Source organism: Taudactylus pleione, unplaced genomic scaffold (assembly GCF_031769625.1).
Source record: "Taudactylus pleione unplaced genomic scaffold, aTauple2 ptg000317l, whole genome shotgun sequence".
In the NCBI taxonomy this organism is placed as follows: Eukaryota; Metazoa; Chordata; class Amphibia; order Anura; family Myobatrachidae; genus Taudactylus; species Taudactylus pleione.
In genome coordinates, this window is record NW_028284718.1 from 5815988 (window position 1) to 5832642 (window position 16655).

A 16655-nucleotide genomic window follows, 5' to 3' on the forward strand; every position below is an offset into this window, starting at 1 on the left:
AGCTTCGTCCATGAGAGAAGTCCAAACTGTGTAGGCACTCACAAATCTTGTCCCTGCACTTTTCCTATATGCATACTTAGAAAACTATCTACTGGACCATAAGGAAATATTTTATTTATTCTACAAATTCATTTTTACATAAATGTATATGGTGTTTTTAAAAACAAAAAGCTATTTTCTTTAAATCAATTGAAAAATCAATAGAAAAATGTTCAGGTAGGTGGCTTGTTGGTCTAGGGTTATGATTCTCGCTTAGGGTGTGAGAGGTCCCAGGTTCAAATCATGGATGAGCCCAAATTTTCTGATTCTTTGACATAGTTCCATTATCTTATTGAAGTCAATTTCCTGAGTAAAATCTTCAACGGAATATTAATTTTTAAAAACTCACAAAATAGATTGGATTTTCTTATTTGCACAATTGAATTTTGTTTTTTGTCAAACTACTAAAATTATTTGTAATTACTTACCTGCACATAGCATGTGACATGTCTTGGGTTTTATCCATCAGAAAAACTCTGCTGGGCATCATAAAACTTTGCACAGCAATTCCCAAGCAAGTATACTTAGAAAAATATTGACTATTAGGAAATATTTTATTTATGATAATATTTCCTCCTTGTATACATTAGTGACTGCTTTAAAATAATACAATTTTCACTTAAAAACAGTTAAGAAATCAAATAAAACATGCTTACTTGATTCTATGACTCTCACTTTGGGTGTGAGAGGTCCCGGGTTCAAATCCTGGACGAGCCCAACTTTTCAGATTCTTTGACATGGTTCCATTATCTTATTGAAGTCAATTTCCTGAGTGAATTTCAACTGAACGTTGTTTTTTCAAAACTCTCAAAATAGATTGGAATTACTTATTTGCACAATTGAATTTTGTTTTTTGTCAAACTGCTAAAATTATTTGTAAGTACTTATCTGCACATAGCATGTGACATGTCTTGGGTTTGATCCATCAGAAAACCTCTGCTGGGTATCATAAAACTTTGCACAGCAATTTCCAAGCAAGTATACTTAGAAAAATATTGACTATTAGGAAATATTTTATTTATGCTAATATTTCCTCCTTGTATACATTAGTGACTGCTTTAAAAGAATACCATTTTCACATAAAAACAGTTAAGAAATCAAATAAACCAAACTTATTTCAGTTGGCTCGTTGGTCTAGGGGTATGACTCTTGCTTTGGGTGTGAGAGGTCCCGGGTTCAAATCCCGGACGAGCCCTCTTGCTTTGGGTGTGAGAGGTCCCGGGTTCAAGTCCCGGACGAGCCCTCTATTTCTTTTGAACGGTGCATCTCATGGTTTATATATAGCTGATTTTCTCAATTGGCTAAGTCAATAGCATCAACTGAGTTTTGTTTTTGCCATACTCCCAATAGAATTTGTACATACTTATGAATCTTGCCTTCATTATTTTTCAATTGCCTTTCTTCTATTTATGCATGATTTACACATAGCTTTTGACAAGTCTTGGGTTTTATCGATCAGACAAGTCCAAACTCTGTAGCCATTTTTAAATCTTGTCACTGCACTTTCCAAATAAGCACACAAAGAAAACTATCAATAGAATCTTACGGAAACATTTTAGTTGTTCTAAAAATAAGAGCATACTTATTCAAATTTCAACTGTATTGTGGTATATTAGGAAACTGCAGGTTCCCTACTGTCTAGATAGCTTTGAATGTTTTAAAAGAATAGTCTCATTTTGAAACACAAAAAGTTCAAAATGAAATTGCAAGGTTTTCTTTTGCCTTTCTTCTGTGTCTGGAAGCATGATTTGTACATTGCATATGACAAGTTTTTAGCTTCATCCATGAGAGAAGTCCAAACTCTGTAGGCACTCACAAATCTTGTCCCTGCACTTTTCCTATATGCATACTTAGAAAACTATCTACTGGACCATAAGGAAATATTTTATTTATTCTACAAAATCATTTTTACATAAATGTATATGGTGTTTTTAAAAACAAAAAGCTATTTTCTTTAAATCAATTGAAAAATCAATAGAAAAATGTTCAGGTAGGTGGCTTGTTGGTCTAGGGTTATGATTCTCACTTAGGGTGTGAGAGGTCCCAGGTTCAAATCATGGACGAGCCCAAATTTTCAGATTCTTTGACATAGTTCCATTATCTTATTGAAGTCAATTTCCTGAGTAAAATCTTCAACGGAATATTAATTTTTAAAAACTCACAAAATAGATTGGATTTACTTATTTGCACAATTGAATTTTGTTTTTTGTCAAACTGCTAAAATTATTTGTAATTACTTACCTGCACATAGCATGTGACATGTCTTGGGTTTTATCCATCAGAAAAACTCTGCTGGGCATCATAAAACTTTGCACAGCAATTTCCAAGCAAGTATACTTAGAAAAATATTGACTATTAGGAAATATTTTATTTATGATAATATTTCCTCCTTGTATACATTAGTGACTGCTTTAAAATAATACAATTTTCACATAAAAACAGTTAAGAAATCAAAAAAAACATGCTTACTTGATGACTCTATGATTCTCACTTTGGGTGCGAGAGGTCACGGTTTCAAATCCCGGACGAGCCCAAATTTTTAGATTCTTTTACATGGTTCCATTATCTTATTGAAGTCAATTTCCAGAGTGAATTTCAACTGAATATTGTTTTTTCAAAACTCTCAAAATAGATTGGATTTACTTATTTGCAGAATTGAATTTTGTTTTTTGTCAAACTGCTAAAATTATTTGTAAGTACTTATCTGCACATAGCATGTGACATGTCTTGGGTTTTATCCATCAGAAAAACTCTGCGGGGCATCATAAAAGTTTGCACAGCAATTTCCAAGCAAGTATACTTAGAAAAATATTGACTATTAGGAAATATTTTATTTATGATAATATTTCCTCCTTGTATACATTAGTGACTGCTTTAAAATAATACAATTTTCACATAAAAACAGTTAAGAAATCAAATAAAACATGCTTACTTGATTCTATGACTCTCACTTTGGGTGTGAGAGGTCCCGGGTTCAAATCCTGGACGAGCCCAACTTTTCAGATTCTTTGACATGGTTCCATTATCTTATTGAAGTCAATTTCCTGAGTGAATTTCAACTGAATGTTGTTTTTTCAAAACTCTCAAAATAGATTGGATTTACTTATTTGCACAATTGAATTTTGTTTTTTGTCAAACTGCTAAAATTATTTGTAAGTACTTATCTGCACATAGCATGTGACATGTCTTGGGTTTTATCCATCAGAAAAACTCTGCTGGGCATCATAAAACTTTGCACAGCATTTTCCAAGCAAGTATACTTAGAAAAATATTGACTATTAGGAAATATTTTATTTATGCTAATATTTCCTCCTTGTATACATTAGTGACTGCTTTAAAAGAATACCATTTTCACATTAAAACAGTTAAGAAATCAAATAAACCACACTTATTTCAGTTGGCTCGTTGGCCTAGGGGTATGATTCTCGCTTTGGGTGCGAGAGGTCCCAGGTTCAAGTCCCGGACGAGCCCTCTTTTTCTTTTGTACGGTGCATCTCATGGTTTATATATAGCTGATTTTCTCAATTGGCTAAGTCAATAGCATCAACTGAGTTTTGTTTTTGCCATACTCCCAATAGAATTTGTACATACTTATGAATCTTGCCTTCATCATTTTTCAATTGCCTTTCTTCTATTTATGCATGATTTACACATAGCTTTTGACAAGTCTTGGGTTTTATCGATCAGACAAGTCCAAACTCTGTAGCCATTTTTAAATCTTGTCACTGCACTTTCCAAATAAGCACACAAAGAAAACTATCAATAGAATCTTACGGAAACATTTTAGTTGTTCTAAAAATAAGAGCATACTTATTCAAATTTCAACTGTATTGTGGTATATTAGGAAAACTGCAGGTTCCCTACTGTCTAGATAGCTTTGAATGTTTTAAAAGAATAGTCTCATTTTGATACACAAAAAGTTCAAAAATGAAATTGCAAGGTTTTCTTTTGCCTTTCTTCTGTGTCTGGAAGCATGATTTGTACATTGCATATGACAAGTCTTTAGCTTCGTCCATGAGAGAAGTCCAAACTGTGTAGGCACTCACAAATCTTGTCCCTGCACTTTTCCTATATGCATACTTAGAAAACTATCTACTGGACCATAAGGAAATATTTTATTTATTCTACAAATTCATTTTTACATAAATGTATATGGTGTTTTTAAAAACAAAAAGCTATTTTCTTTAAATCAATTGAAAAATCAATAGAAAAATGTTCAGGTAGGTGGCTTGTTGGTCTAGGGTTATGATTCTCGCTTAGGGTGTGAGAGGTCCCAGGTTCAAATCATGGATGAGCCCAAATTTTCTGATTCTTTGACATAGTTCCATTATCTTATTGAAGTCAATTTCCTGAGTAAAATCTTCAACGGAATATTAATTTTTAAAAACTCACAAAATAGATTGGATTTTCTTATTTGCACAATTGAATTTTGTTTTTTGTCAAACTACTAAAATTATTTGTAATTACTTACCTGCACATAGCATGTGACATGTCTTGGGTTTTATCCATCAGAAAAACTCTGCTGGGCATCATAAAACTTTGCACAGCAATTCCCAAGCAAGTATACTTAGAAAAATATTGACTATTAGGAAATATTTTATTTATGATAATATTTCCTCCTTGTATACATTAGTGACTGCTTTAAAATAATACAATTTTCACTTAAAAACAGTTAAGAAATCAAATAAAACATGCTTACTTGATTCTATGACTCTCACTTTGGGTGTGAGAGGTCCCGGGTTCAAATCCTGGACGAGCCCAACTTTTCAGATTCTTTGACATGGTTCCATTATCTTATTGAAGTCAATTTCCTGAGTGAATTTCAACTGAACGTTGTTTTTTCAAAACTCTCAAAATAGATTGGAATTACTTATTTGCACAATTGAATTTTGTTTTTTGTCAAACTGCTAAAATTATTTGTAAGTACTTATCTGCACATAGCATGTGACATGTCTTGGGTTTGATCCATCAGAAAACCTCTGCTGGGTATCATAAAACTTTGCACAGCAATTTCCAAGCAAGTATACTTAGAAAAATATTGACTATTAGGAAATATTTTATTTATGCTAATATTTCCTCCTTGTATACATTAGTGACTGCTTTAAAAGAATACCATTTTCACATAAAAACAGTTAAGAAATCAAATAAACCAAACTTATTTCAGTTGGCTCGTTGGTCTAGGGGTATGACTCTTGCTTTGGGTGTGAGAGGTCCCGGGTTCAAATCCCGGACGAGCCCTCTTGCTTTGGGTGTGAGAGGTCCCGGGTTCAAGTCCCGGACGAGCCCTCTATTTCTTTTGAACGGTGCATCTCATGGTTTATATATAGCTGATTTTCTCAATTGGCTAAGTCAATAGCATCAACTGAGTTTTGTTTTTGCCATACTCCCAATAGAATTTGTACATACTTATGAATCTTGCCTTCATTATTTTTCAATTGCCTTTCTTCTATTTATGCATGATTTACACATAGCTTTTGACAAGTCTTGGGTTTTATCGATCAGACAAGTCCAAACTCTGTAGCCATTTTTAAATCTTGTCACTGCACTTTCCAAATAAGCACACAAAGAAAACTATCAATAGAATCTTACGGAAACATTTTAGTTGTTCTAAAAATAAGAGCATACTTATTCAAATTTCAACTGTATTGTGGTATATTAGGAAACTGCAGGTTCCCTACTGTCTAGATAGCTTTGAATGTTTTAAAAGAATAGTCTCATTTTGAAACACAAAAAGTTCAAAATGAAATTGCAAGGTTTTCTTTTGCCTTTCTTCTGTGTCTGGAAGCATGATTTGTACATTGCATATGACAAGTCTTTAGCTTCATCCATGAGAGAAGTCCAAACTGTGTAGGCACTCACAAATCTTGTCCCTGCACTTTTCCTATATGCATACTTAGAAAACTATCTACTGGACCATAAGGAAATATTTTATTTATTCTACAAATTAATTTTTACATAAATGTATATGGTGTTTTTAAAAACAAAAAGCTATTTTCTTTAAATCAATTGAAAAATCAATAGAAAAATGTTCAGGTAGGTGGCTTGTTGGTCTAGGGTTATGATTCTCGCTTAGGGTGTGAGAGGTCCCAGGTTCAAATCATGGACGAGCCCAAATTTTCTGATTCTTTGACATAGTTCCATTATCTTATTGAAGTCAATTTCCTGAGTAAAATCTTCAACGGAATATTAATTTTTAAAAACTCACAAAATAGATTGGATTTACTTATTTGCACAATTGAAACTTGTTTTTTGTCAAACTCCTAAAATTATTTGTAATTACTTACCTGCACATAGCATGTGACATGTCTTGGGTTTTATCCATCAGAAAAACTCTGCTGGGCATCATAAAACTTTGCACAGCAATTCCCAAGCAAGTATACTTAGAAAAATATTGACTATTAGGAAATATTTTATTTATGATAATATTTCCTCCTTGTATACATTAGTGACTGCTTTAAAATAATACAATTTTCACATAAAAACAGTTAAGAAATCAAATAAAACATGCTTACTTGATTCTATGACTCTCACTTTGGGTGTGAGAGGTCCCGGGTTCAAATCCTGGACGAGCTCAACTTTTCAGATTCTTTGACATGGTTCCATTATCTTATTGAAGTCAATTTCCTGAGTGAATTTCAACTGAACGTTGTTTTTTCAAAACTCTCAAAATAGATTGGAATTACTTATTTGCACAATTGAATTTTGTTTTTTGTCAAACTGCTAAAATTATTTGTAAGTACTTATCTGCACATAGCATGTGACATGTCTTGGGTTTTATCCATCAGAAAAACTCTGCTGGGCATCATAAAACTTTGCACAGCATTTTCCAAGCAAGTATACTTAGAAAAATATTGACTATTAGGAAATATTTTATTTATGCTAATATTTCCTCCTTGTATACATTAGTGACTGCTTTAAAAGAATACCATTTTCACATAAAAACAGTTAAGAAATCAAATAAACCACACTTATTTCAGTTGGCTTGTTGGTCTAGGGGTATGATTCTCGCTTTGGGTGTGAGAGGTCCCGGGTTCAAATCCCGGACGAGCCCTCTATTTCTTTTGTACGGTGCATCTCATGGTTTATATATAGCTGATTTTCTCAATTGGCTAAGTCAATAGCATCAACTGAGTTTTGTTTTTGCCATACTCCCAATAGAATTTGTACATACTTATGAATCTTGCCTTCATCATTTTTCAATTGCCTTTCTTCTATTTATGCATGATTTGCACATAGCTTTTGACAAGTCTTGGGTTTTATCGATCAGACAAGTCCAAACTCTGTAGCCATTTTTAAATCTTGTCACTGCTCTTTCCAAATAAGCACACAAAGAAAACTATCAATAGAATCTAACGGAAACATTTTAGTTGTTCTAAAACTAAGAGCATACTTATTCAAATTTCAACTGTATTGTGGTATATTAGGAAACTGCAGGTTCCCTACTGTCTAGATAGCTTTGAATGTTTTAAAAGAATAGTCTCATTTTGATACAGAAAAAGTTCAAAATGAAATTGCAAGGTTTTCTTTTGCCTTTCTTCTGTGTCTGGAAGCATGATTTGTACATTGCATATGACAAGTCTTTAGCTTCATCCATGAGAGAAGTCCAAACTCTGTAGGCACTCACAAATCTTGTCCCTGCACTTTTCCTATATGCATACTTAGAAAACTATCTACTGGACCATAAGGAAATATTTTATTTATTCTACAAATTCATTTTTACATAAATGTATATGGTGTTTTTAAAAACAAAAAGCTATTTTCTTTAAATCAATTGAAAAAACAATAGAAAAATGTTCAGGTAGGTGGGTTGTTGGTCTAGGGTTATGATTCTCACTTAGGGTGTGAGAGGTCCCAGGTTCAAATCATGGACGAGCCCAAATTTTCAGATTCTTTGACATAGTTCCATTATCTTATTGAAGTCAATTTCCTGAGTAAAATCTTCAACGGAATATTAATTTTTAAAAACTCACAAAATAGATTGGATTTACTTATTTGCACAATTGAATTTTGTTTTTTGTCAAACTGCTAAAATTATTTGTAATTACTTACCTGCACATAGCATGTGACATGTCTTGGGTTTTATCCATCAGAAAAACTCTGCTGGGCATCATAAAACTTTGCACAGCAATTCCCAAGCAAGTATACTTTGAAAAATATTGACTATTAGGAAATATTTTATTTATGATAATATTTCCTCCTTGTATACATTAGTGACTGCTTTAAAATAATACAATTTTCACATAAAAACAGTTAAGAAATCAAATAAAACATGCTTACTTGATTCTATGACTCTCACTTTGGGTGTGAGAGGTCCCGGGTTCAAATCCTGGACGAGCCCAACTTTTCAGATTCTTTGACATGGTTCCATTATCTTATTGAAGTCAATTTCCTGAGTGAATTTCAACTGAACGTTGTTTTTTCAAAACTCTCAAAATAGATTGGAATTACTTATTTGCACAATTGAATGTTGTTTTTTGTCAAACTGCTAAAATTATTTGTAAGTACTTATCTGCACATAGCATGTGACATGTCTTGGGTTTTATCCATCAGAAAAACTCTGCTGGGCATCATAAAACTTTGTACAGCATTTTCCAAGCAAGTATACTTAGAAAAATATTGACTATTAGGAAATATTTTATTTATGCTAATATTTCCTCCTTGTATACATTAGTGACTGCTTTAAAAGAATACCATTTTCACATAAAAACAGTTAAGAAATCAAATAAGCCATACTTATTTCAGTTGGCTCGTTGGTCTAGGGGTATGATTCTAGCTTTGGGTGTGAGAGGTCCCGGGTTCAAGTCCTGGACGAGCCCTCTATTTCTTTTGAACGGTGCATCTCATGGTTTATATATAGCTGATTTTCTCAATTGGCTAAGTCAATAGCATCAACTGAGTTTTGTTTTTGCCATACTCCCAATAGAATTTGTACATACTTATGAATCTTGCCTTCATTATTTTTCAATTGCCTTTCTTCTATTTATGCATGATTTACACATAGCTTTTGACAAGTCTTGGGTTTTATCGATCAGACAAGTCCAAACTCTGTAGCCATTTTTAAATCTTGTCACTGCACTTTCCAAATAAGCACACAAAGAAAACAATCAATAGAATCTTACAGAAACATTTTAGTTGTTCTAAAAATAAGAGCATACTTATTCAAATTTCAACTGTATTGTGGTATATTAGGAAACTGCAGGTTCCCTACTGTCTAGATAGCTTTGAATGTTTTAAAAGAATAGTCTCATTTTGAAACACAAAAAGTTCAAAATGAAATTGCAAGGTTTTCTTTTGCCTTTCTTCTGTGTCTGGAAGCATGATTTGTACATTGCATATGACAAGTCTTTAGCTTCATCCATGAGAGAAGTCCAAACTGTGTAGGCACTCACAAATCTTGTCCCTGCACTTTTCCTATATGCATACTTAGAAAACTATCTACTGGACCATAAGGAAATATTTTATTTATTCTACAAATTAATTTTTACATAAATGTATATGGTGTTTTTAAAAACAAAAAGCTATTTTCTTTAAATCAATTGAAAAATCAATAGAAAAATGTTCAGGTAGGTGGCTTGTTGGTCTAGGGTTATGATTCTCGCTTAGGGTGTGAGAGGTCCCAGGTTCAAATCATGGACGAGCCCAAATTTTCAGATTCTTTGACATAGTTCCATTATCTTATTGAAGTCAATTTCCTGAGTAAAATCTTCAACGGAATATTAATTTTTAAAAACTCACAAAATAGATTGGATTTACTTATTTGCACAATTGAAATTTGTTTTTTGTCAAACTCCTAAAATTATTTGTAATTACTTACCTGCACATAGCATGTGACATGTCTTGGGTTTTATCCATCAGAAAAACTCTGCTGGGCATCATAAAACTTCGCACAGCAATTCCCAAGCAAGTATACTTAGAAAAATATTGACTATTAGGAAATATTTTATTTATGATAATATTTCCTCCTTGTATACATTAGTGACTGCTTTAAAATAATACAATTTTCACATAAAAACAGTTAAGAAATCAAATAAATCATGCTTACTTGATTCTATGACTCTCACTTTGGGTGTGAGAGGTCCCGGGTTCAAATCCTGGACGAGCTCAACTTTTCAGATTCTTTGACATGGTTCCATTATCTTATTGAAGTCAATTTCCTGAGTGAATTTCAACTGAACGTTGTTTTTTCAAAACTCTCAAAATAGATTGGAATTACTTATTTGCACAATTGAATTTTGTTTTTTGTCAAACTGCTAAAATTATTTGTAAGTACTTATCTGCACATAGCATGTGACATGTCTTGGGTTTTATCCATCAGAAAAACTCTGCTGGGCATCATAAAACTTTGCACAGCATTTTCCAAGCAAGTATACTTAGAAAAATATTGACTATTAGGAAATATTTTATTTATGCTAATATTTCCTCCTTGTATACATTAGTGACTGCTTTAAAAGAATACCATTTTCACATAAAAACAGTTAAGAAATCAAATAAACCACACTTATTTCAGTTGGCTCGTTGGTCTAGTGGTATGATTCTCGCTTTGGGTGCGAGAGGTCCCGGGTTCAAATCCCGGACGAGCCCTCTATTTCTTTTGTACGGTGCATCTCATGGTTTATATATAGCTGATTTTCTCAATTGGCTAAGTCAATAGCATCAACTGAGTTTTGTTTTTGCCATACTCCCAATAGAATTTGTACATACTTATGAATCTTGCCTTGATCATTTTTCAATTGCCTTTCTTCTATTTATGCATGACTTGCACATAGCTTTTGACAAGTCTTGGGTTTTATCGATCAGACAAGTCCAAACTCTGTAGCCATTTTTAAATCTTGTCACTGCTCTTTCCAAATAAGCACACAAAGAAAACTATCAATAGAATCTTACGGAAACATTTTAGTTGTTCTAAAAATAAGAGCATACTTATTCAAATTTCAACTGTATTGTGGTATATTAGGAAAACTGCAGGTTCCCTACTGTCTAGATAGCTTTGAATGTTTTAAAAGAATAGTCTCATTTTGAAACACAAAAAGTTCAAAATGAAATTGCAAGGTTTTCTTTTGCCTTTCTTCTGTGTCTGGAAGCATGATTTGTACATTGCATATGACAAGTCTCTAGCTTCATCCATGAGAGAAGTCCAAACTCTGTAGGCACTCACAAATCTTGTCCCTGCACTTTTCCTATATGCATACTTAGAAAACTATCTACTGGACCATAAGGAAATATTTTATTTATTCTACAAAATCATTTTTACATAAATGTATATGGTGTTTTTAAAAACAAAAAGCTATTTTCTTTAAATCAATTGAAAAATCAATAGAAAAATGTTCAGGTAGGTGGCTTGTTGGTCTAGGGTTATGATTCTAGCTTAGGGTGTGAGAGGTCCCAGGTTCAAATCATGGACGAGCCCAAATTTTCAGATTCTTTGACATAGTTCCATTATCTTATTGAAGTCAATTTCCTGAGTAAAATCTTCAACGGAATATTAATTTTTAAAAACTCACAAAATAGATTGGATTTACTTATTTGCACAATTGAATTTTGTTTTTTGTCAAACTGCTAAAATTATTTGTAATTACTTACCTGCACATAGCATGTGACATGTCTTGGGTTTTATCCATCAGAAAAACTCTGCTGGGCATCATAAAACTTTGCACAGCAATTCCCAAGCAAGTATACTTAGAAAAATATTGACTATTAGGAAATATTTTATTTATGATAATATTTCCTCCTTGTATACATTAGTGACTGCTTTAAAATAATACAATTTTCACATAAAAACAGTTAAGAAATCAAATAAAACATGCTTACTTGATTCTATGACTCTCACTTTGGGTGTGAGAGGTCCCGGGTTCAAATCCTGGACGAGCCCAACTTTTCAGATTCTTTGACATGGTTCCATTATCTTATTGAAGTCAATTTCCTGAGTGAATTTCAACTGAACGTTGTTTTTTCAAAACTCTCAAAATAGATTAGAATTACTTATTTGCACAATTGAATTTTGTTTTTTGTCAAACTGCTAAAATTATTTGTAAGTACTTATCTGCACATAGCATGTGACATGTCTTGGGTTTTATCCATCAGAAAAACTCTGCTGGGCATCATAAAACTTTGCACAGCAATTCCCAAGCAAGTATACTTAGAAAAATATTGACTATTAGGAAATATTTTATTTATGATCATATTTCCTCCTTGTATACATTAGTGACTGCTTTAAAATAATACCATTTTCACATAAAAACAGTTAAGAAATCAAATAAAACATGCTTACTTGATTCTATGACTCTCACTTTGGGTGTGAGAGGTCCCGGGTTCAAATCCTGGACGAGCCCAACTTTTCAGATTCTTTGACATGGTTCCATTATCTTATTGAAGTCAATTTCCTGAGTGAATTTCAACTGAACGTTGTTTTTTCAAAACTCTCAAAATAGATTGGAATTACTTATTTGCACAATTGAATTTTGTTTTTTGTCAAACTGCTAAAATTATTTGTAAGTACTTATCTGCACATAGCATGTGACATGTCTTGGGTTTTATCCATCAGAAAAACTCTGCTGGGCATCATAAAACTTTGCACAGCATTTTCCAAGCAAGTATTCTTAGAAAAATATTGACTATTAGGAAATATTCTATTTATGCTAATATTTCCTCCTTGTATACATTAGTGACTGCTTTAAAAGAATACCATTTTCACATAAAAACAGTTAAGAAATCAAATAAACCACACGTATTTCAGTTGGTTCGTTGGTCTAGGGGTATGATTCTCGCTTTGGGTGTGAGAGGTCCCGGGTTCAAATCCCGGACGAGCCCTCTATTTCTTTTGTACGGTGCATCTCATGGTTTATATATAGCTGATTTTCTCAATTGGCTAAGTCAATAGCATCAACTGAGTTTTGTTTTTGCCATACTCCCAATAGAATTTGTACATACTTATGAATCTTGCCTTCATCATTTTTCAATTGCCTTTCTTCTATTTATGCATGATTTACACATAGCTTTTGACAAGTCTTGGGTTTTATCAATCAGACAAGTCCAAACTCTGTAGCCATTTTTAAATCTTGTCACTGCTCTTTCCAAATAAGCACACAAAGAAAACTATCAATAGAATCTTACGGAAACATTTTAGTTGTTCTAAAAATAAGAGCATACTTATTCAAATTTCAACTGTATTGTGGTATATTAGGAAACTGCAGGTTCCCTACTGTCTAGATAGCTTTGAATGTTTTAAAAGAATAGTCTCATTTTGAAACACAAAAAGTTCAAAATGAAATTGCAAGGTTTTCTTTTGCCTTTCTTCTGTGTCTGGAAGCATGATTTGTACATTGCATATGACAAGTCTTTAGCTTCATCCATGAGAGAAGTCCAAACTCTGTAGGCACTCACAAATCTTGTCCCTGCACTTTTCCTATATGCATACTTAGAAAACTATCTACTGGACCATAAGGAAATATTTTATTTATTCTACAAATTAATTTTTACATAAATGTATATGGTGTTTTTAAAAACAAAAAGCTATTTTCTTTAAATCAATTGAAAAATCAATAGAAAAATGTTCAGGTAGGTGGCTTGTTGGTCTAGGGTTATGATTCTCGCTTAGGCTGTGAGAGGTCCCAGGTTCAAATCATGGACGAACCCAAATTTTCTGATTCTTTGACATAGTTCCATTATCTTATTGAAGTCAATTTCCTGAGTAAAATCTTCAACGGAATATTAATTTTTAAAAACTCACAAAATAGATTGGATTTACTTATTTGCACAATTGAAACTTGTTTTTTGTCAAACTCCTAAAATTATTTGTAATTACTTACCTGCACATAGCATGTGACATGTCTTGGGTTTTATCCATCAGAAAAACTCTGCTGGGCATCATAAAACTTTGCACAGCAATTCCCAAGCAAGTATACTTAGAAAAATATTGACTATTAGGAAATATTTTATTTATGATAATATTTCCTCCTTGTATACATTAGTGACTGCTTTAAAATAATACAATTTTCACATAAAAACAGTTAAGAAATCAAATAAAACATGCTTACTTGATTCTATGACTCTCACTTTGGGTGTGAGAGGTCCCGGGTTCAAATCCTGGACGAGCCCAACTTTTCAGATTCTTTGACATGGTTCCATTATCTTATTGAAGTCAATTTCCTGAGTGAATTTCAACTGAATGTTGTTTTTTCAAAACTCTCAAAATAGATTGGATTTACTTATTTGCACAATTGAATTTTGTTTTTTGTCAAACTGCTAAAATTATTTGTAAGTACTTATCTGCACATAGCATGTGACATGTCTTGGGTTTTATCCATCAGAAAAACTCTGCTGGGCATCATAAAACTTTGCACAGCATTTTCCAAGCAAGTATACTTAGAAAAATATTGACTATTAGGAAATATTTTATTTATGCTAATATTTCCTCCTTGTATACATTAGTGACTGCTTTAAAAGAATACCATTTTCACATAAAAACAGTTAAGAAATCAAATAAACCATTCTTATTTCCGTTGGCTCGTTGGTCTAGGGGTATGATTCTCGCTTTGGGTGCGAGAGGTCCCGGGTTCAAGTCCCAGACGAGCCCTCTATTTCCTTTGTACGGTGCATCTCATGGTTTATATATAGCTGATTTTCTCAATTGGCTAAGTCAATAGCATCAACTGAGTTTTGTTTTTGCCATACTCCCAATAGAATTTCTACATACTTATGAATCTTGCCTTCATCATTTTTCAATTGCCTTTCTTCTATTTATGCATGATTTACACATAGCTTTTGACAAGTCTTGGGTTTTATCGATCAGACAAGTCCAAACTCTGTAGCCATTTTTAAATCTTGTCACTGCACTTTCCAAATAAGCACACAAAGAAAACTATCAATAGAATCTTACGGAAACATTTTAGTTGTTCTAAAAATAAGAGCATACTTATTCAAATTTCAACTGTATTGTGGTATATTAGGAAAACTGCAGGTTCCCTACTGTCTAGATAGCTTTGAATGTTTTAAAAGAATAGTCTCATTTTGAAACACAAAAAGTTCAAAATGAAATTGCAAGGTTTTCTTTTGCCTTTCTTCTGTGTCTGGAAGCATGATTTGTACATTGCATATAACAAGTCTTTAGCTTCATCCATGAGAGAAGTCCAAACTCTGTAGGCACTCACAAATCTTGTCCCTGCACTTTTCCTATATGCATACTTAGAAAACTATCTACTGGACCATAAGGAAATATTTTATTTATTCTACAAATTCATTTTTACATAAATGTATATAGTGTTTTTAAAAACAAAAAGCTATTTTCTTTAAATCAATAGAAAAATCAATAGAAAAATGTTCAGGTAGGTGGCTTGTTGGTCTAGGGTTATGATTCTTGCTTAGGGTGTGAGAGGTCCCGTGTTCAAATCATGGACGAGCCCAAATTTTCTGATTCTTTGACATAGTTCCATTATCTTATTGAAGTCAATTTCCTGAGTAAAATCTTCAACGGAATATTAATTTTTAAAAACTCACAAAATAGATTGGATTTACTTATTTGCACAATTGAATTTTGTTTTTTGTCAAACTGCTAAAATTATTTGTAATTACTTAGCTGCACATAGCATGTGACATGTCTTGGGTTTTATCCATCAGAAAAACTCTGCTGGGCATCATAAAACTTTGCACAGCAATTTCCAAGCAAGTATACTTAGAAAAATATTGACTATTAGGAAATATTTTATTTATTCTAATATTTCCTCCTTGTATACATTAGTGACTGCTTTAAAATAATACAATTTTCACATAAAAACAGTTAAGAAATCAAATAAAACATGCTTACTTGATTCTATGACTCTCACTTTGGGTGTGAGAGGTCCCGGGTTCAAATCCTGGACGAGCCCAACTTTTCAGATTCTTTGACATGGTTCCATTATCTTATTGAAGTCAATTTCCTGAGTGAATTTCAACTGAATGTTGTTTTTTCAAAACTCTCAAAATAGATTGGATTTACTTATTTGCACAATTGAATTTTGTTTTTTGTCAAACTGCTAAAATTATTTGTAAGTACTTATCTGCACATAGCATGTGACATGTCTTGGGTTTTATCCATCAGAAAAACTCTGCTGGGCATCATAAAACTTTGCACAGCATTTTCCAAGCAAGTATACTTAGAAAAATATTGACTATTAGGAAATATTTTATTTATGCTAATATTTCCTCCTTGTATACATTAGTGACTGCTTTAAAAGAATACCATTTTCACATAAAAACAGTTAAGAAATCAAATAAACCATACTTATTTCAGTTGGCTCGTTGGTCTAGGGGTATGATTCTCGCTTTGGGTGCGAGAGGTCCCGGGTTCAAGTCTCGGACAAGCCCTCTATTTCTTTTGTACGGTGCATCTCATGGTTTATATATATATCTGATTTTCTCAATTGGCTAAGTCAATAGCATCAACTGAGTTTTGTTTTTGCCATACTCCCAATAGAATTTGTACATACTTATGAATCTTGCCTTCATCATTTTTCAATTGCCTTTCTTCTATTTATGCATGATTTACACATAGCTTTTGACAAGTTTTGGGTTTTATCGATCAGACAAGTCCAAACTCTGTAGCCATTTTTAAATCTTGTCACTGCACTTTCCAAATAAGCACA

At 32.7% G+C, this 16655-nt stretch overlaps 8 non-coding genes across 8 annotated transcripts; all 8 read left to right on the plus strand.

Annotated features, from left to right (window-relative positions):
• The first annotated feature begins 1162 nt into the window (after nt 1-1162).
• TRNAP-UGG (transfer RNA proline (anticodon UGG)) lies at nt 1163-1234 on the plus strand. The gene has a single exon. It is a non-coding gene; the product is annotated as a tRNA-Pro (tRNA).
• Nucleotides 1235-3438: 2204 nt separating this feature from the next.
• Nucleotides 3439-3510, plus strand: TRNAP-UGG (transfer RNA proline (anticodon UGG)). The gene has a single exon. It is a non-coding gene; the product is annotated as a tRNA-Pro (tRNA).
• Nucleotides 3511-5205: 1695 nt separating this feature from the next.
• Nucleotides 5206-5277, plus strand: TRNAP-UGG (transfer RNA proline (anticodon UGG)). Its single transcript has one exon. It is a non-coding gene; the product is annotated as a tRNA-Pro (tRNA).
• Nucleotides 5278-7018: 1741 nt separating this feature from the next.
• On the plus strand, nt 7019-7090 carry TRNAP-UGG (transfer RNA proline (anticodon UGG)). The gene has a single exon. It is a non-coding gene; the product is annotated as a tRNA-Pro (tRNA).
• A 3458-nt stretch (nt 7091-10548) lies between these two features.
• On the plus strand, nt 10549-10620 carry TRNAP-UGG (transfer RNA proline (anticodon UGG)). Its single transcript has one exon. It is a non-coding gene; the product is annotated as a tRNA-Pro (tRNA).
• Nucleotides 10621-12774: 2154 nt separating this feature from the next.
• On the plus strand, nt 12775-12846 carry TRNAP-UGG (transfer RNA proline (anticodon UGG)). The gene has a single exon. It is a non-coding gene; the product is annotated as a tRNA-Pro (tRNA).
• A 1693-nt stretch (nt 12847-14539) lies between these two features.
• On the plus strand, nt 14540-14611 carry TRNAP-UGG (transfer RNA proline (anticodon UGG)). The gene has a single exon. It is a non-coding gene; the product is annotated as a tRNA-Pro (tRNA).
• Nucleotides 14612-16305: 1694 nt separating this feature from the next.
• On the plus strand, nt 16306-16377 carry TRNAP-UGG (transfer RNA proline (anticodon UGG)). Its single transcript has one exon. It is a non-coding gene; the product is annotated as a tRNA-Pro (tRNA).
• The last annotated feature ends 278 nt before the right edge of the window (nt 16378-16655 follow it).